The sequence below is a fragment of the Parus major genome, chromosome 3 (genome assembly GCF_001522545.3).
Source record: "Parus major isolate Abel chromosome 3, Parus_major1.1, whole genome shotgun sequence".
NCBI classification, from domain to species: Eukaryota; Metazoa; Chordata; class Aves; order Passeriformes; family Paridae; genus Parus; species Parus major.
The window spans coordinates 101,049,386-101,072,517 of record NC_031770.1 but is presented as its reverse complement, the minus strand read 5'-3'; the positions used below and the strand labels follow the sequence as shown (position 1 = coordinate 101,072,517).

Below are 23,132 nucleotides of genomic sequence, written 5' to 3'. Positions count from 1 at the left end.
ATTAAATTTATTTTACAATCAATTCACATGTTATGGAGTTGTAGAGATAATGATGGGTGAACAGCAAGAGTCTGAGTAAATCACCTCTGTCCATGCCACATACATCTTGGTAGGTAAACAGTGGTTACCAGAGTTGAATAGAAATGACTAATAGAATAGAAAATACTAAAATGATGGATAACATACATTTAGCAGTACATTTACCACTGTTATGTACAGAGACCCTGGTCATCACCAGAGGCACTTTGCATGGCTCTGTCAGAAGGTGGCTCAATGGAAGAGCTCCAGATAGGCTGCAGAAGTGAAGGGCAGTGCAATGGCATTGACCAGAACAACAAGCCATCCTTTTAATCACTGTTTACTCCCTGGGTATTTTGAACTTACATTTCTATCCTTGAGTTATGCCCATTGAGTGATTTTTGTTCCTTTTCAAACCTATTATGCCCTAACACACAGAGATGATAAAATAGTGAGAAATGTAGGCAGTAAGTGAACTAGATAAACAAGCATCTGACATATAAAACATTATTTCCACCCTCCCCCCTCTTCATCACATTTAAAGTGTATATCTTGGAATAAAGATGTGAGCTTCTAAGACCTTTTTCACAGTGGCCTCTTTGGTGTCTCTCAGTGGGATGTGTAGCTGAGCATCATCTGTCTGAGTTGGAAACTCTGGGGAAAGGTGCACAGCTGTACAGCTGTACTGTCCTTGAGCTTGCTGGAGACCACCATGCTCTGGTTTAGGGACTGGCAGTAATGCTCATCTCATTTGTCTTTGCCATCTAATAGACATTGGGTCTAAGAGGTCATTTGGAAGTTTTCAGTGGAGAAAGACAGATACCTTCTGTGGAAGTTTTACCCTATTCCAAGAGAGCTGTTTAAAAAACAAGGCCTAAATTGCCCTTTATAGGTCAATCTCTCTCTAATCCGTGTGCAGAATACATTTCAATAATCTCTATTTTGCTTCACATGCCAAAAATGAAGGAAGACAAATCTCACCCTTGCTGAAAAATTTATCTTTATTTTTAATGTTCCAAATAATATATTAATATATAAATATTAAATATAAAGTTTTAAATTAGAATAAGCACATTTAAATTTTCACAGTTTCATGTCATGTACCATTTATACACAGTCATGTAGCTTTTACAATCTTTTTCTCTTAAATTACCCTATAATGATAAATATTATTTTGCATAACTACAGCAAGTTGCAGAAAATGAAAAGCATGGCAAGTAAATCACTTATGTAACAACCAAATAAGCACAGACTCTTGCACAATGCTGAGTGTTTGCCAAGGCCATGGATATCGAGGTGCATTGCTTTAAAGTGATTTCATTCTCATTGTATGTGTTTGGTCATTCGTACTGGATCTGCCAGTTGCCATATATTGTTCATACTATGTATGAACACAGGAAAAATTATCTGAAATGATAAAGACATGGGCCACTGCAGAGGTGTTCCCCACTCAGATTTTCCTTTTTTTAATCAAAGACATTCAAATAATCGCTAAAGTTGCAAACTTTTCAAAAATAAGCTTGAAAATTGTCTTTAAAAGAAAATCCCTTAGCACTAAATGTAATAAAGTAAATCTTATTTTTTGATTCTTGTTTCTAATTTACTTGAGGAGGAAAGTTTGAGTTTGATTTTCTTTAATTTAAAATCATCTCAAAATGAAATAATTAATAGATCTGTTGCCATTTCCTTATGTCAAACACAAAATTTATACTTAGCTGAATTCTCTCCTCACAAGGACCTGGTAGTATCCCAATCTAAGGTTTATCTACAACTTGAGTAAGACGCTCATTCTTCATCAACATTTCTCTGTGAACTGAGAGATGCATAAAAATATTGACAGTCACATGCCAGTAATGAAACCTGTGTGCTTCTATTAACAAACCTGTCCTTATGCATTAAATTGTGGCTTTTATTATCTACATTAATTTTCAAAGTATAATTCTTTCCCTTGCTAAATTAATTCTTTTAGCAGTTACTTCTCTGGCTAGAGAAAAAAAGTAAAAATGACCTTGAGGAGAAAATTGACTGTAAGACAGATTAAATATGATAAAGAAAAATTCAGCCTTAAACCAATGGTGACTTGACAAATTATGTCAAATGTCAGTTTGTTGGTGCTTGGACAAGGCAATGTAATCAAAGACGATTTGCTTTAAATGTTTGTCAAAAACAATCATAACAACCATTGGCAAATAAATGTCAAAGAATAAATAAATCTAAAGTTAATTAGTAGGAGACTTGAAACAAATTGACTACATTCTATTTTAAGCTTTGATTAGACAAAAAATTTAGAAATAATGAATGGCAATCCTTCATTTATGCCACGTGTCAGAAGTCTGGACAGCTTATAGATCTAAAATACATTTGAAATCTGGACTGAAGAAAGGGTTAAATTATTCAGAAAATTCAATAATAGATAAGGATTATTAGGATTCTGGCAAGGCTGGAAGCCCTGAAGTTTATACAAGAAACTAAAATCCATATTTTAAGTATTGGGAAAAAAAGAGAAAAGTTTGTAGACACCTTATTCAATGACTGCTGTTGAAGAAGTTTTGATACCTTCCTCTGAGGCAGCAGTTTATGTCACTGTCATCTGAAGAATGAATCAAGACAACCAAGATGAACTATGGATCTACCAGAAGTGAATGCTTCTCTGATGATCTTTCTGAGGAGGACTGCAAGGCTTTACCACAGCTGGAGAAGCTGTAGTGCATTTCTAGCCTGTTGCTCAAGCTGTGCTTTTGTGAATAGGGAAGAGTTAACCCTTTGTGGTGTGTGATGACACCCATGGACTCAGCAAATGAGGATGAAATGTTGGCCTGGACATGCTCAGGTCAGTCTATGGGATAACATTTATTGCCTCTCATGCAGTTGTGATATCACATGTGGTGTTAATGATTGTGTACACCTGCTAGCATGGATGCACATGGATATCCAAAACAGCCTTGCACAATTGCTATCTCAGTAGTCAAAAAGTTGTAAAATTTCATGGCTGTATTACTTTATTTATCAAAATAAAATTCTCTCCAGATAGCTCATAGGGGTTTGTCCACCTTTCCCTCTCCCTCCTTCTTGTAAGAGAAGACAAATTGCCCAAATATCTCCTGATCACATTCCACATACTTCTGTCAGCAGGAAAAGTAGAATTTAACAGAGAGCCTGGATTGCCAGGGTGGTCAACCCCTCCATTTCCAGGATTCAGGGATGATGGAAAAGAACTCCCTGCTTGTCCTCTGGAGTGACCTTCCATCTGAGCTGTCGGGTTATCACAGATCCATCTGTAAACAAAGGATAGCAGGTTCCCTGGGCAGTGTCAGGATCACACTCAGTGTGACACTGTGTTTGGATGTTCAAAGAATGCCCCTCTCCTTGCTTTCTTTTCCAGGCTTAATAAAGGAACTGCTAAAACCTATGTAGCCTGATAAGATGACAAGACAGTCTTTTAGTGTTATTGATTGTATACAAGGGGTGGAATGATTAATTATTTCCTATAATGCGTCCTGAGTGGGTTTCATCTTTTTGAGAGATGTTCTTGAAATTCCACATATGAATTCAGTTCTTAAACTTCCTGCTGGAAAGAAAAGGGTCTTCATTAGGCCAAAGGGCTAGGGTAAGACAAATATCTTCTACCTGATAAGAGGGAGAACTTTCAGAATGCGTGATCTGAGAGGAGTAAAGATGTATAGCACGTAAAATAAACTCTGGGATGCTATTCTGAGAATGCTGTCAAAATGAACCAGGGGGACAAGCTGTATGCCCCAAAGGCATTCCACATATAATAAACCTCAACATTTCAACACCTTCCTTTATGTGTGGTGGCACAGCTGATTGACTGTGGATTTTATTTCTTCACTGCAGTGAAAAAGAGTTTTATTACTCAACAAAAGAAGTTCCTTTAGCAGGCCACAAGTATTAGTACCAATCACATGCCATTCCCATTCTGTGATTCAGTGACATGCAGTCATGTGTAATACACAGGATATTGTGTGTTAGCCAATGAAAGCTGCCTTTCCTATGCCTACTCTTATATGTCATACTCAGTCTTATCTAAATGACTTAGAACTCTAAAGTTCTTTATCTTCTGAAAGTTCTTTATCTTCTGTATTTTTCTGTGTGATATAAACTAAGTTTAGCCTAGAACACAAACCTCAGGTTTTGCATCAAAATATTTGAGAATGGAACCCAAAGAGAATGTCACTTTTATGTTATCGTTCCCTGCTCTTTATCACCCAAAGATTGTTGCTAGTTTGGCTGTTGTGAAAAGCATCAGACATCAGTGGTGACCTTGAAAAGCTACAAATAATTCTACAAACTACAAATAATTCTACAATTCAAGTTTAAATAAATGTAAGGCTTGGAGCTTGCAATGGTTTTGTTGGTGTAGGTGATTTCTGTACAGGCACTGCAAAGGGAATTTTCTTTCAAGGAAACTTGTGCTCTTGCCATTACTATCACACTCATTCTCAAAGCAGTTTTGAACTTTCTAGATTGACTGAAAATCTCTGAGGGTCAGATATGGTGCAAACAAAAGCAACTAGTTGTCCCCTCCTTGGCTGCTGCTATGATTTTGGATTTTATAGGATATTTTTTAATATTCCCTCTTTAAAACAACTTTTAAGGGAGCTTTTAGCAAGTTTGGAAGAGAGCAGCAAGAGAGACTGAAAAGTTATTGATATTCCCAATGAGCAGAAAGGATCCCAGGGAACAGGGAAGGCTGCAGACGGGTCCAGCTTGAAATGTCATCAAAGCTTAGGCTCACTGAAGAGGTGTCAGAAACATATTTGTGAATACAGCTATAAAACAATTTTTGTTGTTGTTGTTAGAAACAAGCACCAGCACTGCAAATGTCAATTTTCTCGAGGGCTTCCTCTCCTATATCCACAGGCTATTTTTCCTAACAAAGCAATACAAGGAAGTCTTGGTGCAAATGGGCCATCTTTTCACAGATGTAAAGAGGGTGCCAGTTATGTCCAGAGGTGTCTTCAGGAAATACTTTGGTGGGTGGTGCTCACTAACATATTTAGCATATATTATTAGATATTTGTAATTAATATATAATCATTGCTTATTCAAATTTCACTGCGTGATGAAAGATTTATTTATGTATTGTTCTGTTGCTCAGATGTCAGGGAAGTTATCTGGGACCTTCAGACACTTGATCAGAGTTAACTGATGAAAGCCTAGCCCTGTTGTCTAAATCTGTCACCTCTCTGACTTTACCACCAGGGTTGAGGCTGCCAGCAATGCTTTGTGCATACTCAGAGTGCTCCGTGCTTCCTTTGTCAAACTTGTTTTTATTGACCCGCCCAATGCAAGGCACCATCTCTCACTGCCAGGTCAGCACAAGGTATTGTATACCAGGGAAAATACCATGACAGAAGAAAATAAACACTGGGGGAGGAGGAAGTTCTGAGAGCTTTCACAGCCCAGATGGGAGCCCAGGCTCTTTGTACTCTGAGCATGAAACATGGGCAGTATGAGCAAAAGGGATGCGAGCACTGAGCTGTGGGAAGAGCTGTATCCCACCCTTCCAGGAATCCTTTCTCGTCCTATACAACTCTTGTGATACAACTCAGACTAATGTAGGCATAGACATAGGTCTGTCTGAAATGGAGCTTGGCACAGCTCATTATAAAACATAATATGTTTGGTAATTTTTCTATTGTTTTTAGTTTTCTATGTTACTTTAACATTTTTTTATTATCTTGAATTCTGTGTATTTATGTTTATTATCCACTTAATGAAGAAGAAAACTGCAAGACTTTTTGACTAACTGGTTAAAAGTGTGAGACGTCCTAGACCCTACAGCATGTCTTTCACAATGTAAAACTAAAACCATAAAAAGCATAAAGTTTTCCAGGTATTTGGAAGGTCCAATTCATATCTAGAGCACTGGACTGAAAACCACATTTGGTCACTATGAACTTCCTGTTAATGGAAAATTAAATCTCAAACATTTTTAGAATTCTGAAGACATTCTTCACATTTATTTTATCTCTCTCAAGGTAGGGGTCCAGTTATTGCAGTGGCACCAAGTTAAGAGGTGCATTTGACTCAACAGGAGGAAGGGATGATAAAACTAGGGTAAAACTAATTTACCCTAGTAAAACTTTTCTAGTTTTACTAGGGTAAAACTAGAAAAGCTTGAGAATGTAAAGACATACTAGAAGGAAATTCTTTACTCAGAGAAGGGTGAGGCACTGGAACAGGCTGCCCAGAGGAGCTGTGGATGCCTCCTCTCTGGAAGTATTCATGGTTGGATGGGGCCCTGAGCAACCTGGTGAACTGGGTGTCATCCCTGTCCATGTGGGAAAATTGGAAATAAATGATCTTTGAGATCCCTTCTAATCAGAACCATTCTATAATTCTATTACATGATCACTGCTGTACAAAGTATAAGGATGATCCAAAGGAACAGTTGGAATTAACAGAAATTTCAGGAAAATAAAAGAAGATATATTCTCTCCATCATCTTCTAGCACCTTCCTAGAGAGTCCCACAGTGAAGTAGAATCAAAAAATATCTTTACTATTCTTTAAACAAGTGTTTTTATTTACTGGGGTACTTTGTGCCAAAGGAAGCAATCATAATGCCCTGTATAAATGTATATAAATTTATATAATTTTATGAATGGACTTTTCTGTCCCCTCCCATTTCTGTGTAGGATACACATGACAATTTCCTGTGTTTTTTTCTGAATGCTCAGTAACTCAGTCACTGACTCAAAGTAATCTAATATGTTTTTTCCAAAAGGGTCTTTAACATTAATATAATAGCATGCATGAGTATCACAATAAAACCTTATTGGGTTTCCCTTTATTATTGAAGACCAATCCAAACAGATTATTGGGGGTTTTTTTCCATTTATATATTTTAAGAACAGAATATTACTGCAAAAGTAACCTGAGTTGTACTTGCACTGGAATGAAAGCATGATAGCACTTATATCAGCCAGAGAATTGTATATCTCTTCTTACATCTCAAAATATTTAAAGTATCTTGGCAAAGCAGAAAAATCCCTTTAGAGTTTTAGGGTCTTTTTTTAATCCAGATATGAGCCAATTTGTTTTTCACTAAATGTTTCACAACTGAGGTGAACTAGAACAGATCATCAGAGATTTACATCTCTAATGAAATAGTGTATGGGAAAATTAGTGAGGTATAGACAAAAAAATTTTAGTAACATTTGATAAACAATTCTGCATTCATTTACCCCACAACACATAGGGCTCACACCAGACACTCCACTAAGCCCTCCAGCACTGTACTGAGGGTGGAGAACTGAGGTATACTTTTAGTGGAGAACTAGTTTCATTACACAGAGAGTAATGCTACATTTCCAAGTGTAATGCATATATTTCCATGGAATTTTTTTACCTTACTTAATTTGAATAAGGAATGAAAATATTAAACATTTATCTGTGTGATCTGAATGAAATTCATGTGCAAAATATAATTTTTATAATAATGCATACCTTTTTTCCCTAGTCAAAAGCTATTTCACTTAGCTCCAAACAATATCACATTTGAGTAAAGGACTTTAGTAAATATTGCCAGATCACCCAGTAAGAATCATATTAGCCTAAAATTGGAAATCTTTCTTCATTAGTGAAAAAACCAGATATTTTATGGGTAAATTCTAAAATAATACCCATTTAATTTTTGTTTCTGAGAGAAGAATGGTGGCATGGCCTGTTTTAGAAGAGTTGAGGAGAGTCGTGGTTTTGATAAGATCTGTACTCAGGACCTAAACTATTAAAAAGTGTTTTTTGAATCAGGGTGACTCATCTTCACAGCCTGGAAGTGGAGGTACTGAGTCAGCTGCTGGCTGGGAGTGCTGCTGTTGACCAGAAAGAGCCGGACAGGATTCCTCCCTTGAATGCCAAATCCAAAGCATTTAGACACAGCCTGAGCAGCACCCCACAGACAATGGAGCGGCTTCAGTGACAAACTGACATTTCGAGCTGTGCACACAAAACACAGTTGACCCTGAAAATGATCAGAGAAAGAAAAGTAGATATGGGAGTGCGAGGAAATGGAAAGAGGAGGATGTTATTGCCCTCGCTCAAAGTGTTGCAGGGGAGTCACAACTCATATGGAGGAGTAAGCCTGAGCAACAAGGGTGGCATTCTGTGCAGTGATGGTATATTTGTGGTTTGTGTATAAATAAGACAGCACCCATATGTCCCAGAACCTCACTTTGGATACTGATCCCTGTTGTGAGCTGTGCAAGGCATGTTTTTTTCACTCGTGACAAAGGGGAGATGAGAAACTATACCAGTACGTGGAAAACACTGAGACATGTTTGGTCCCTGAGAGGCTTTAAAAAACTGTCTGTCAGAGAGGAATATTCACATTCACATGTAGCCTTCTGGCTTTATAGGGCACAGCTGATTTCTTCTGGCTGCATTCCATAATCTTTGAACTTACCCTGTCTCCTGTCATCCATCTTTACCACAAGTTGTTTCTTGCCATGTTCTGTGTTGAGTACTGAGCTAGTAACCAGTGCCTTCCAGCCCATCAGAGAAGCTCCTTGTAGGTGTTGCAATAGAAATCAACACATCAAATGTGTTACTAGCTTCCCATCACATAACATTTCCCTGCTAAAAAGAAATCAATATGAAATGGCTTAATCAAGAAAGTTGAAATTTTTTGTTATGCAAGGTTTCATTGATAATTTTCAGCTAAAAGTTTGGATTTCATGCTTGTGTTTGCAACTTCAGCCGGAAGCACGTTAATTATTTTCAGTGAAGGAAAGGAAGACTTGGAGCATAATTAAAAATGTTTCATTCAACTAGTCTGCTTTTATTTCCAAGGGCATTAACAACCCTTCTTCTATCCCTTGCAGCATCAGTATTGCTGAAAACATTGATGAATCAGCATTTGGGTGGCTGTTGATGGGTGGTGGGAAATACAATGTACCATAATTCAACAGGTGCAGAAAAGTAGTGCGACTGGAAGACAGGAAAATAATCAGATTTTTAGTATTACCTCTATATCTTGCATGTCCTAGCTTTTTTCTGCTGTCAATAATAATCTTTATACACAGAATGAGACACCAGAAAGTGATTGTCTACTTACATACTCTTCCTCTTTGTACAATTATATGATATCAGGGGCTTCTCAGAAATGTATATTTTGATCAATGAACCAAATCAACTTCTCTCAGATTCCTTGCCTTATTCTGTAGAACAAAAAGACATCCAAAACTAAAACCACATATGGGAAAATATATATATATAGTCTATTTTCTCAGTTACTCCTAAACTAGTAATTAAAATATCACAAAAATGCACAGAATATATTCACAAAAAATTATTGCTTGCATTAATTATATACATTTTCTGATGTTATGGAGCTGAAACTTCTACTTTCAAAATTTGGTGAATGATTAAGTCATCCATATGGAGACCACACCTTTCAGAGATATGTCAGATAAAACACAGTTGAAGAATATATGAAGAAAACGTAAGAAAAAGAAAATTTGAAAAAATAGGTGTCATTCAGCTTCCCAAAAGAAGTGGGAAATCTGTGTGGCTGCACAATCAGAAAATGTCCCCATTACCCTTAAATTTGTTTTGTCAAGAAAAATACATTCACTTTTTGTTCACAACAATTGTATAATTTATATATGAAATTCTAAGAACCAACAAAACAAATAGCTGTATTCACAAGTCCTAATTATTTGTTCCAGGCAAGATCCAAAACAAAAAACAGCAACAGGCAAGAACAAACAATCTGCTTTGGAAACAGTGATCCTGAGTTGCCTGAACATTTTTGCATTTTTCTTTCCTGGAGATCAATCAGAGGAATGACACAACAAGTTAGAACACAGGCATGGCTATGTACCAAGGGCTGGAACAGCCTTGAGAGAAAACAGCATTTTCTACAGCAACAAGGTAATGGAATAACTGTGTTTCATTGAGTGTTGATGGTAATATGCTCCTAGATGTCACTCAGATGCTTTGAAAACTGTGTCTTAAGATCCTGAGTCAGTCATTGTGAGCCTGTCAGAGTTTTAGAAGAAGCAAAAATCTTCCCTGCATTAATAGTCGAGTTTTTTTCATCATATTTCTTCTTTCCCATTCTTCAGGCTTACACTGACTTTTAGCTGTGTTGGTATTTTTATTGGTGCCCTTGGGTTATACTCTCAGTGACTCTTATCAATGCATAAAAGCATTCCCATATTTGGTTTTGCCATCTATAAAATGAGAGAAATAACTACTTTTCTATGTAATCATTTTATCTCTAGCATGTGGGATCAAGAAACAGCTATTTAATAGTAGCTGATCACTGTTCGTTTAAATTAATGAAACTACAAGGTGCCAGATATCTAAAACTGAAGCAGATTTTTCCTTAAGCATTAATTCTGCATACAAATTTTTGTAGCAGCTCAAGAAGCATGCAGCCATTTCTCAGGCTCAAGACTGTCTCCCAGGATTTCTTAATCCTTATTACTAGTGTAGAACTCCTGTTCAAACTGGAAAAGAGATAAATCAGATCAAGATTTCTCCCACTTTTTCTGTGCTATTTATTCTGAGTTCTCCCCAGTATCATATCTTGCAAAACAAAAAACAGCAGAAACTTTCATGCACTAGAAAAAGAATGCCAAAATATAATGCAAATGTGGCAAGAATGGGTCTTTTTTGGACACTTTTACCTTCCAAAACATTAATTCTGATGTACAGTTTTACCAGTCCCCAGTTTTAGAGTGTTTACTGACAAGTTGCCCAGTTCCTGCAGCAATTTATTTCAAATTTATGACTGTGACAGATTTCCAGTGTGAATAATAATCATGGCTCATGTCTTTTCCTCTCCTCCTTGCAAATTTTTCGGAGTGGGAGTGCCCTAATTGGCTTCTGCTGATTTATGTGCTACTTTGTTCTTTATCTGCTTGCACCTCACCAGAAGATCTTGCTATCATTTCTAGGGCTCACAGGACTCTGTCAGCACTTAGCAGTCAAAGGTCAACCAACTTCACAACACGTGGTTAAAGAGGTTGAAAATCTCGCCTGGTATTAACCCCCAGTAGCTCAAATGAAGAAGAATGGTGCTGGCATCAGCAGCAAAGCAGCATTTCCAAATAGCAGGGTATTTCTGTGCACTGGCATCACAGTTATGGACACATGTCTGTCCTTGAGAATCCCAGTTCTAGGAGTGGACAGTGAAACCTGTGCTCCCAGTTGTCACAGATTTATGCACTGCTTTGTTCTTTATCTGTTTGGAAGTATCCAGAAGAGCCATACACATTGCTATCTTTCATCTTTCAAGCTGTCTGTGACCTGTTCATCTTTCCCTGATGCTCCCTCTCTGCCCTGGAAGCCCTTCAGCATGTGCTTCCTACACTCATTTGCAAGTTTGCACAACCCTGGCAATACTTAACACCTAAGCAACAACAAAGTTGCCTGAAAAAAAAGTAAAAATAAATCCACCTGAATTCCCCTGAGGAGTACTCTTATTTTTGTGTAACAAACCTACACAGAGATGACAAATGCTTGGCTAAATTGAAAACAGTAACTTCATCAGGGTTGTCATTTTCAAGCATTTGTGACAATTCTTTTCCAAAGTTTCATGGCTTCCCCAAACAGATTAAAAAATTACTTCAAATGTAAAATAATGGATATGGAAGTGCAGATACTATGTTATACAAAGCCTTTTTTCCTTTCATTCAGCTCACTGAAAGAATTTTGAAGTTTTTTATGTAAGAAGTACATATCTGCAAATTTTTAGTTTTGATTCTTGCCTTTCTCATTATGTGTCTTTTAATCTGGAAAAACTTGGAAAGGATGGCACAAAAGAAAAACCTGGGAAACAATGAAAAAAATACTACATATTCATCTATATAATGAAGTGGGTTTAAATTTTCATTTAGTACATTAAAAGTATTATTAGAAAAAAGATCACAGAAAAAAAAAAGTCAGCCATTTTCAATGAAAAGTGCATTTTGATAGAAACATTCAAGTCCAGATCAAAAACACTAAGCTTCATTCAGCTGTGCTGAGAAAGCTGTAATAATCACTATTGACCAAGGGTCTTGTCTCCCACGTGCAGGCATTTTTAACCAGAAACCTAAAGAACTGCTCTGAAGGAGGGAAAGGCTGAGCAGAGACCAACCTGGGCACAGCTGACTGCCAGCTTTGGATGTTCCCTGGAATCAATGATCTTCCATAACTGGTGTCTGTGAACTCAGTGCCAGCTCTGTGTAGCTGCAGTGCTGCTGGGAGCTGAAGGCTGTCCTGGGACACCCTGGGGTGAGATTTTACGGGACAGGTCACTGGGCCACAATAATCCACTGTGAACAGGGAAGGGTATTTTTCATAAAGGAAAGAAATGTTTGAAGAACCTTCCAACACTAAAATTACTTGTCAATTCAAGATTAAATGTAGCAAAGCAAGCAGCTTTATCTGCTCTAAGACTGCTTAAAAATTACAGAATTAAAATCTCAGTCAAGTAACTCACAACTATAAAATCATGCTTGATACTTTAAAATATCTTAGTTTCCAGAATGGGACACTTTTTCTCTGAATAATTTATTTATTTATTCTGTGCTGTCTTGTAACACACTGGACTACAGTGACCTATCTTGTAATTTCTGTTTTGACTGTGCCCCCAGTCCTTCCCCACACTCTTGCATTTGTATGCTCACCAACATGGGAGCAATACTTGAATCCTAAGGCTTTGGAATACTAAGGATATGCAAAAATGTAGTGAATCTGTCTCTTTGGATTTGCATGCATGGGTTGAGTAGGCCAATAAGCCAATAAGTCATTCTTTAAAACTCCCACAGTGTGGGAAATTCATTGGTGACAAACGTCAGCATAATATTTGAGACACATTCAGACTCTGTTATGAAACTCCCATTCCTCTAAGGACTGTTTGAGGCTTCTTAGCATTGCTAATGCTCTATAGCCTTCACTATCTGCCCAATCATTCCCTGTGTGAATATCTATTGCTGCTGTCTTTTCCTACATAAAATTAAATACAGTCACTACCAAATAAAAGCATTGCCAGTCAGCCTGGCACAGCACAGTTTATCTGTAAGACACAGCAGCAGGTATTTATAATAATTTAGTCTGTGATGCCCTTCACCTTTCAGTGCATTTGTACACTCCTACTTGCATGATATTTTCCATGAACCAACTGGGTTATTTTGCCAGTGGGACAGGGAATAGCTATGTACATAGAAGGAATTCTGGGCACCTACTTCAGCTACTTATGATGGAGTAAATCCTTTGGTTTGACACTGCTATAAATGGTCTTGATTTCAGCAGCAAATGCTAAGCAGCTACTCAAGCAGTGTCATAAGTATTTTATATAGATTTAGACAATACTTGAATTGTCTGTGGTCACTTCTTCCCACCTGAATGAGCAATCAAGGCTTAAATTTTAACATTCAATAGGTGTCCTAGACCTATAAATCTTGCCCTTATTGCAACTTATGCTTATATTCCCTTTGCCCAACAGGTCAAGATTTCAGCCGGGGAATTTTCCTCATGTAACTGTGAATCTCATCATGACTTGTTTCAGTCAATAACCATACAAAATGGTGAGACCCAAACAATAACAGGACCCAAAAGTAGGCATGAAGTATATTACAATGCCCATTCTGAGAACAGGTAAAGTCTGTTCAGGGAGGCAGGTCAACACTGCACTGATGGTAAATATATGGAGTCCTCATTAAATAAAAAATAAGCATTACTAGTACCCTATAGATCTGCATTTCAATTACATTTAAAATACAATCTTAAAGCAGGAAATCTATGTTTAATATTAGTATTGTTCATTAATATTAATGAATATTTAGAGCTTGTTGCAGTGATTTGTTTATATATAAATCTTTACTTAGCAGTGAAATCATAAAACATCACTCGATATTTAAGTAAAACTACTTTCTGCAGCCTAAATCTCCTAACCAAGTATCAAAGCTGTGCCACATGCTTTATATAGCCAGCCATGTAGGATGAAGATTCAGTACTTACACTGATATCTTGCAAACAATGTGTATAGCAGATTTGTTTGCATAACAGAATCGTTAAACAATTCTCAACTTTGAGTGAATTTACATGAATCAATCTGTTCATAAACAAGATTGTAGCCTTTAGATAATTTTTTTGTTCTCAGACTGACCTCCTCCCTCTGCACTGTTTATGCAACTATGCCATTATACAGCTATGTCATTAATTGGTGGCCAAGCACACATATGGTGTGCTTGGGTATTTGCTTTGTTCTCTGAAAAAACTGAGGTAACTTTTGCTTGAATACTGTCAAAAATAATAACTAAAAACTAGTATGAGAATTTTCCAAAAAGTGGGAAGCAGGGTCATTAAACCCAACATTCTGTATCTAGACAGGATGACAACACTCAGTAAAAGCCCCACAGTTGCCTTTTGAACTACAATCCTTAACCCCTCAGAGGCTCTGAAATTGAGAATGACCTAGGATATGAAATCATATGTGATTCAAGATCCCATGCAATGCACCTTAGAGGCAGTTAAGTGCTCATGTTTGCCACAGGCATTTTCTGTTCTCTATTTCTACCAAGGGAGAAGTGGCAAATGACTATTTAAAAAGGCACTAAAATTAAATTACATCAATCTTTAAAAAGTGGACAGCTATCATTCCTGAAACAAGTTTGTCTGTTTTGGACATTTTATCTGTATTCCTTGCTACAAAACCATAGGACAGCTCCTACTTACTGCCAATACTTATAGAGAAATACCTCTGTGACCTTTGCCTGAGTCTAGTTTTATGATTTTCAGCATCCTAAGGCTAATGGTGGCCACACATACTTTTTTTTATTGTTCCACAGTGTTAAGCTGCAGATTACATTTGGCCAAATGCACATATGAAACTTTCTTATAGATACAGATGCCCAGACCAGAAAAAGACCTTTAACTAATCTGAGTTTTGCCAGGCCTGCATATGACAGTTAATACTTTTTTAAAAGACTGTTGATTATTTCCTAAGTTTTCAGAAAAGAGGAAGATCTTGACACAAATGTATATATCACTTTAATGTGCAGAACTTGCATTGTAGAGCTATAATTCCTGTCCCTTATGGAGAACAGACAAATGTCCTATAGGGGCATTGGCTGCAACATTACTTAAGTAGTTTCCTGGTGGGCAATATATATTCCTGATAGTTCAATATTGCTTAAAAAGAGCTAGAACAATGTCCATTACACAGATAAAAGCAATCATGACTAAGAAATTTATGATGAGGTCTGAGTAAATTTGTGGGAAATGCTATATAGCTGCATTGCATGAAACAGAAGGAGCAACAAAACCTTAGAGAGTGCTGGGTCCCATGATATGGAAATTATGTTGTGCAACCTCATGAAGAGCTCATTGTGCAGTGTAACTGCAGTGCTGACAGAGCAAATTGAAATTAGACAAGTACATCAAGACTTGTTGATCAACAAGGAGTGCAAACAAAGCTCTGCTGGAATCACAACTAAGTTGGACCTCAAGTCAGATGCAAGAAACTGAATAATTTTGAAATGTTCTTTCAAGCATATTTAGAAATTGACCTTCCAGTTAAAATAATCTCCCTCTTTATTTTTTTCTTCTAGAATTCCTTTGACATGTATAAGAATTCAATAATTAATAAAATTTAGAATTTGTTTAAAGATTTTAAAAAAAAAAGTCTTAGTTTTCAGACAGAAACATGTACTCTCCATTAGTAGGAAAATCCTTTAAATTTTTGCTACCTGAAGGACTGCAGATGATAAAATGAGCTTTCCTGAAATGAAAGCTTGCTTGGTAGTCTAGCAGAACAGAAATATTCTAGGAAGTATATCTATAGATATATCTAGAAAAGAAGAAAAGTAGTCCAAACAAGGCAAAAACCACAACTGATATTTCATTAAGGAAAGAAAATGAAAACGAAATAATTCACTTCTATTTATTCAATTATAGAAAGCTATGAAAGCTCTTGGTAAATAAATTTATCAGAGAAGTGTATTATCAAGTTTAATCAGAATATCTTAATTTCAAAACCCCCCTGGGTCCAGCACACTAAATTTCAGAGTATTCGACACTGATATTTAATACCATTTATTTCTAAATCAAAACAAATGCCCAGCTCCAATTTCTGATATAAAAAAAAAAAAAACAACAAAAAACCAACCTAGAAAATGATTAACACAGTGAAAGCTTCTGTTGCCATTCAGAGGAGCAGTGGTACATGTGGTTTGGTGCACAGCACCCACTTCAGCCACCAGCAGCTTCATCTGGAACAAAGCCGTTGTCAGCCCCTTGACGTCAGATCAGGAGTCTTGTGGTTCATTTTGCCAAAAGAAATGTCAGCTGTTTGCTGAAGCAAGGAAGTTGATAAAATTTATTTTGGTGGCATTAAGAGTGAGGCTGTAAGTGAGCATCGCTTCAGCGTCGTGCGCTTTTGCAAAGCGTGGCTTTGATCCACAATAGGACAATCAAGACTGAACTGGAGTATGATTTGACATGTACACAAGGACAAAACAGATGCCTAACAGCTTACATATGGTGCAGAATTCTTTCAAGAAAATCAGAGCGTGGATGTTGTTTGCAACTTTTCAGATTTAGAAAGCGAATGTTTTAAATCAATTAGGAAAAAAAAAACCACTTTCAGAATATTTTGTGACTGAGATTTAATTTTCCACTTCAAAAAGAAGACAAATGAAATAGACATTTGTTCATTTGATAGTTTCATGGCTCGTGCTTTGAGAAGGAGGGAACTAAAACTGATAAATTCTATAGTTTATTCTTATATTTTCTCCCCTATAATAAAAGGTACTTACATGATCCTATAGCTGCCACATCAGAAAACAGAACATTTCAGTAATAAAATTATTTTTAGAAAATCTCACATGAATTAAGCTGTCCCATCTCTATTTGATATCTGGAGCTGCATAATGTAAGTTTAAGAGCTTACTTTCAGACAAGTAATGCTGCCCACAGATGGAGCAGGAACTGAACATAAATTTCTCTTGCTGCAGTTCTGTTCATGCCACAAGACCAAAGCCTTTCTAGTCCTTAGCCTTCAAATTCCTTATTCTTCAGTATTTTACTGACTTGCAAAGATGCCAGCTGAGCTCCACTGTTTGATTTTCCATGGTGTCTATCAGGGATACATCCTGATCTCAGATTTATTGCAGCTGTCACTCCTGTGGGGTAGCTGTTGTGGTCTCCCAGCAGCAGGACCATCTCCCACACCTACACTGCCCTTCCTACATGTGTGCCTTTTGCATGATCCAAAAGTAATTTTGTTCACTGTCCAGCCTTGGCCACAGGCATCATTGGAGTTCCATGCAGTAACAATCTTCTTATAGAAACAGATACTTCATTTTGTGGTTTTCTTTTTTTGGGGGGAGATATTAATTTCAAAGCTGTGTACAAACTGGGGTTAGTAAGGTGATTGGCCACGTTGCCTTCTGAAAACCACAGTGTAAAGACTCTCAGATGGAAGAGAGCCCATGTGAAGTTAAAACAAACTTGCAACAAAGGCACACATTGAGATTGAATGCTTGAGAAGAAGAAATCAGAAATTATAACAGTAGATGAATAATGGCTTTACTAACAGAAAACAGACTTCCTAGGCCTGATTTAAGTTTGGCATTATTGAGCCACTGTTACTAGGAATAATCCCTTTTCCTAAACAGTCTTTACATGACACCAACTAACAAATCACTTACTCATCAATACTGAAAGCTCTGTTTCCTTAGAAGTAATGTGATTTGCATAGATACATCTTACACACATTTTTGTTTGTTTAATTAAATCTGTGTGGCCTGGGGATTCCCAACATATGATTTGCCTCTTCACTGATCACTGATTTATTACAGTATAGAGATGTCTATAGTGCCATTAAGGCAGGACAGTTGTGGCAAACCTGCTCCTGGACACATCAGGGTAACCAAGATTATATCTATTATTACAGCCACGTGAGCAGCCTTTCTCAAGGCACACATCACACTGATGTACCTCCCAGCAAACTGCAGGGAGAAGTGAATTTATGACATGTTTAGAAGATGTTCACTGGTTTACATATGGGATTTGGGTCTTTATTTATAAGAAGTTAGAAGATTTTTTATAAATATAGCTACATAATCTTAATATTTTACACTATAGTTCCCAGAATATGTGAAAGTATAAATTAGATGGAGACAGGAACTGGGTAGGCTAGACAACATCTTTAGTTTAGATGCATATTCCAGTTAAAATCAGTGAATCATTTTTTAAGTAACAGCTATTGATACTATGCATTATTTATTACTGACCCCTTTGAAATCATGTCTCCAGAGTTTTATGCCATGTTAAATTATTCCCCTTTTTCGGAATCATCTAATAAGACATTAAAGATATCTGGCTGGAAGCAAGGACAAGGAAAAGAGAACAGAAAATATTTTATATGTTTTATGCAAAAACCAAGGCTCATTTTCTTTTCAGTGCTTATCAGAAGCACAAAGTACATCTAGTTTCCCTGCATTTGATCATAATTTAGCCCTTAAGGACTATTTGCCTTATAAATTCATGTTTCTACAAATGCTTGTGGGAAAAGTCCTTATTCTCTCCATCTGCAGGCAAACTTTCTGCCATTTATATTAAGTTATTCCCCCCAGGAAATTCTCATTTTGTACTACACAATCCATGTGAAGGCAAGCCAATGTAAAATAAGAGAACATAGCAATAGCACCTTTTCTTTCAATGATGGAGAAAACCCCTCAGATCACTTTTCACAGTATTCTGATGTATTTACCTGTTGTCTTTCTAGTTCATTTTTACTGACAATTGCTCAGCTATCAGGCTACACCACTGCATCTGTTCACTTGCATTTAATTTTAACAAAATGTTCTTTATTTCCCTAAGTGCTTTAATTTGAAGTCTGTTGTTTAAATTAATAGACTTTAAGAGCAGCAATCACTGGAACTTTCACTAATAAGGTGTTCTAGCCAAGTGAGAATTTTAACACGTTTCTTAGTAAATATCCTAATCATTAATTATTCTCATGGTTTAAAGGCTTGTTGATTGTCTTGTCAGATTTTATCAGATTTTCCTAGTTCTGTACAGTGTTCTTGTCACCACTGCCTTTAGCTGCCATTTCCCTCTCACTCTTATAACAGAGGTAACTATTGAATTAATTTGTTATGTGTATGTCACAAGGTAAGAGCTTCCAAATGTGGGCTTCTACATGCATTCATGAATTTGTGCACATAAATACATACAGGTAAGCAGGGAAATCTGCACATGTATATTCAAAGTGTCACTGAAGGGAAGAGACCAACCTTGTGTCAATGCCAGCAGATCCAGGAGTTACAGACAAAAAGCCAAAGCATTTCCTTCAGGACTAAAAATTAAGTAGGTGGGGATATGATTAAACAAGTACCTCAGTGACTGCAAATTGCATGACTACACGAATATCACATTTTTTCATTACATAGATATGGAATATGGTATATTCCTGAGTGTCTTGGGCTTTTTTTGGTGCTGACACATAATCAACTGGTTTCACACTGTTGAAGCTTTAGTCTTGTTTTGTTGTTCTGAAGAGGCCATGAAGAAAGCTCAATAATGCAGAAAATGTAGAACATATTGTCCTAAAATCTCCCTCATTATTAAAACTACAGAGAGAAATATAGGAAATCAGAGGCTGAAAACACAGCTGAAAGAACTGAGAGTTGAATTCAACCACCAGTGAATTGCACTCCCACACACGTACAGCCCCAGACAATAGGCTGATTCAAGACAATGAATGCAGAAGAAAAAAGTCACTATTCTCCCTTTTCTCTTTGCAATGCTAATTCTTTTCCTCAAATTGAATGCCTTAGAAACAGATCCAGTGTTTAAATCCTTTCTTTCATAGTTGATAACATGAAATATGGTATGATATCACTCTGATTCCATCTTGACTCTGAACTGAAACTTTTTCCTAAGAAACATGTATTTGTTGAATTGGTGTCCTGAACATATCACCATATCAAGACAAAACCTGCTGAGAGATAAGGAATACAGCTTCCTGATGATACCACCAACTTTCTTATATAACTAATATGTGAAAGATCTGTTAGACAAAGAAGGACTGTGACAAGACACTAACACTTTTCATTAAAAGTACCTAAAGCCTTTTTATACACAAGAAAAAGGAGACAGCTGTTAGTCTCTTATTTTTAAAAACATTATGCATAACAATTGAGGGAACACAGTGCTACATTGGCAGCACAAACAGCACCCAGGCTGGCCATGCCATCTGATCTTTACCCTGCATCCATCAGTGCATGGTGTGCAATATAATACACCGTTTAAGCCATAGGTGTTTTCTCAGTATACCTGCCAGACTGCATCTTTACATTTTCTCCTTATTTCTGACTGGCTGGGATCAAATTTTTATTCTTTCAGCAGCCTGGGAGCGTGGCCTATCTAACCATCAAAGCTCCTTCTTGTGGCAACAGGGAGAGATGAGCACCCTGGATGATGGCTCATCTCAGATCACCACATTAGGTGTGTAAAATATGTTGAACAGTTTGCCTTTGGAGATGCTTATCTCTTCCCACTGACTAGAAAAGGAGCTTTGCTTGACAAAGCAGCCCTTTTATCTGACAGAAGTTAGATGAAAGGAATCTCAGGCATATGGGCCTAATTGGCCTCTCCCTGTTTATTATAAAGTGTCACATTGGCCAGGTCTCAGCCGATGTTCCTTGTGTGAGGCTCACCACAAACATAGAGGTCCCTGTCCTCGGAGCTTGCATTAGGAGATTCCATCATGTGTGTGCAGTTCTGGTATGCAGAGAGTGATGTAAGCCTGGCTTGGCAGAATCTTCCTAGTTCTCCCCTTGGGAAGTTTAATTTAGTGTCATTTTACTTGGCTTCCTGACATAAAAGGGGACTCAAGAAAGACAGCAACACCTCTCAAGTAATTAAGCAAGGATTGCCTCCAATCTGATGAAGTGACAGCCTATTCTTCTCTTCAGTTTTTCAGTTTAAGCATAAAACATGGGTACAATCTAGCAGCAGGAAGGCAAACAGCTGTAAATTAGAGAAGTGAATGATAAATATATAAAAATTTATGTAACTGACACATGTTTGTGTGTGTGTTTCCTTACTGTTATTATTTTTGAGATTACGAATGGGAACAGATGCGGTAACTGCTCAAATTAATAATGCAAGAACAAAATGTTAGTCCAGAAAGGGAAAAATGATACAGTTTTAATGGGAAGTGATTATTGAGTGAACAATAATAAAAGCAAATAAAAATCAGCTATAAATTGATGCATTGTTGTGTTCCCCCTCCCCCAGCTCAAAGAGCAAATATAACATATGGTCTTTTTATAAATATTTCAGAAGCAAAGTGACTTCTGGAAAGGATTGTAGTCAGAGATATGCACAGTTATCAGCATTTTAGAAGATCCAATTTGAAACATCTGCTAACTCTTGAAAGAGTTATGTTGAAACAAAAACCAGTCCTTATTTAGGAAGGTTGTATGTTCAGAGTTTTATATTCTCCCCTTTTCTGCAAGGATAGCAGGAAGAGGAGAGACCTGCACCAGCATTTTGCTTCCACCTTTTCCAGGTCCAAGATTTAAAGCTTTATGGTGAAGAAAATCAAGGTGACAGATGCAAAGAGACAGTAAATTACTGACACACTCTTCTTCAGTCATGCTTTGAAGTGCTAAAGAATTCAGACCAAATCTCAGGCATGAAAGCTTTGTGAGAGGCAAGCTGCAATTTACTAGGCCAGTGGAATGTAACAGATATATTTTAAAAGAATGTATTTTTTCAAATCTTGGGATTTGGGACAAGAAAAAAATTTTGAAAACAGTAAATGTTTTTGACCTCTGCAATGTTTATGTTTTGGGTTTTACTGTTGTTATCAGTATGCAGTTGCAATCCCTACAACTTGCACTTCTTCTAACCTTCCAGACAGACTATAAATATTTAACAGTTCTTGCAAGCTGATTTACATAGTACTTACTGGGTAAATAATACCTCACTTTTGAAAAATGCATGCACTAATATAGTGCAGTGTAAATAATTAATCAAATATAATAACAGCAAAATAATAACAAGGAGAAAATACTAGTTTTCAGAAGACATACTGTCATCTTTAGATAGATTTTTTTGAAACCCTTGTCTTTTACTTTCCATCATTATTTCTTTCTCTCTTCTTTCATGTATGCTTCCTCTAATAAATTTGAGATTGTTATCATAGCATCAATTCCAATCAGAATTATTTTTTTCTGAAATGTTTTGCGCACTATAAGTAAAAATCAGATCAATTCAGAATATTTGCTGATGTTTCACATGTCAATCTGAGTGGTTAATTCTAGTATGAACTCACATCTTGCAATAGGATCACAGATGGAAACAACTTCTTTCCTTTTTGGAGTGGCACAGAAGCCAGAGTAGATTGTTGCCAGTTCATGGGTCTGTAAAATCTGATCCAGGTCGGAAGCCACCAGCAAATTCGCCAGCGGAGTCGTCTAGCTCTGAGTCAAGCACAGAAATGCAAAATTAATTACTTACTTTGCCAAAGAATATTAACACTTAGACAGATCTTCAGAAACATCTGGGGCAGTCCATGTGGCAGGAGCTGCTACATCCCTCTGTCTCCCACTATAAGCAGCATCATAGGAATATCTGTCTTTGTGCATGATGCTTGCAGAGCTCTTGTTGGAAAGTCCAGCAAGTGGTGCTTGAGGTCATCTGAACTGCAGAAGAAGCATAGAATTTGATAGATAAGAGGAAAATAGAATAGTCATGAAAAGAAAATAACCAGCAGGGAAGGGAGAGTCACTAGAGCTCTGACAGGGCCCAGGCAATGTTCTCTGTAAAATGCCTTTCTAACAACCTTCTAAATGAATAGATAAGAGAGACAACTGTGTCCATCAAAGAAAGGACAGAGTAGCCCTCAAGACAGTAAAAACAGTCTGAAGTATCTTCAGCCATGTTGCTAGGTAAGAAAGGACACATTTTAGGGAAGTTATACAACTGCTTCTAGAGAGATCACAGAAGGCTGTCAACTTAAATAAGAGTTCAGAAGGGAACTTTCACATGGCTCTGCAATGAGTGTGACTGTCTCTATATTTCAGCTTAGAGCATTTATGCTCATTAGTATTATTTTTTTTCAGCTAGCTAATTCTTTTC

At 37.0% G+C, this 23,132-nt stretch overlaps 1 long non-coding RNA gene across 1 annotated transcript; it reads right to left on the bottom strand.

Annotated features, from left to right (window-relative positions):
- Positions 1-1,043: 1,043 nt before the first annotated feature.
- Positions 1,044-22,690, bottom strand: LOC107202597. The gene is made up of 4 exons (XR_004496527.1): positions 22,512-22,690; positions 9,097-9,199; positions 8,446-8,618; positions 1,044-3,586 (listed from the first exon to the last, which is right to left on the bottom strand). It is a non-coding gene; the product is annotated as an uncharacterized LOC107202597 (long non-coding RNA).
- Between the last annotated feature and the right edge of the window lie 442 nt (positions 22,691-23,132).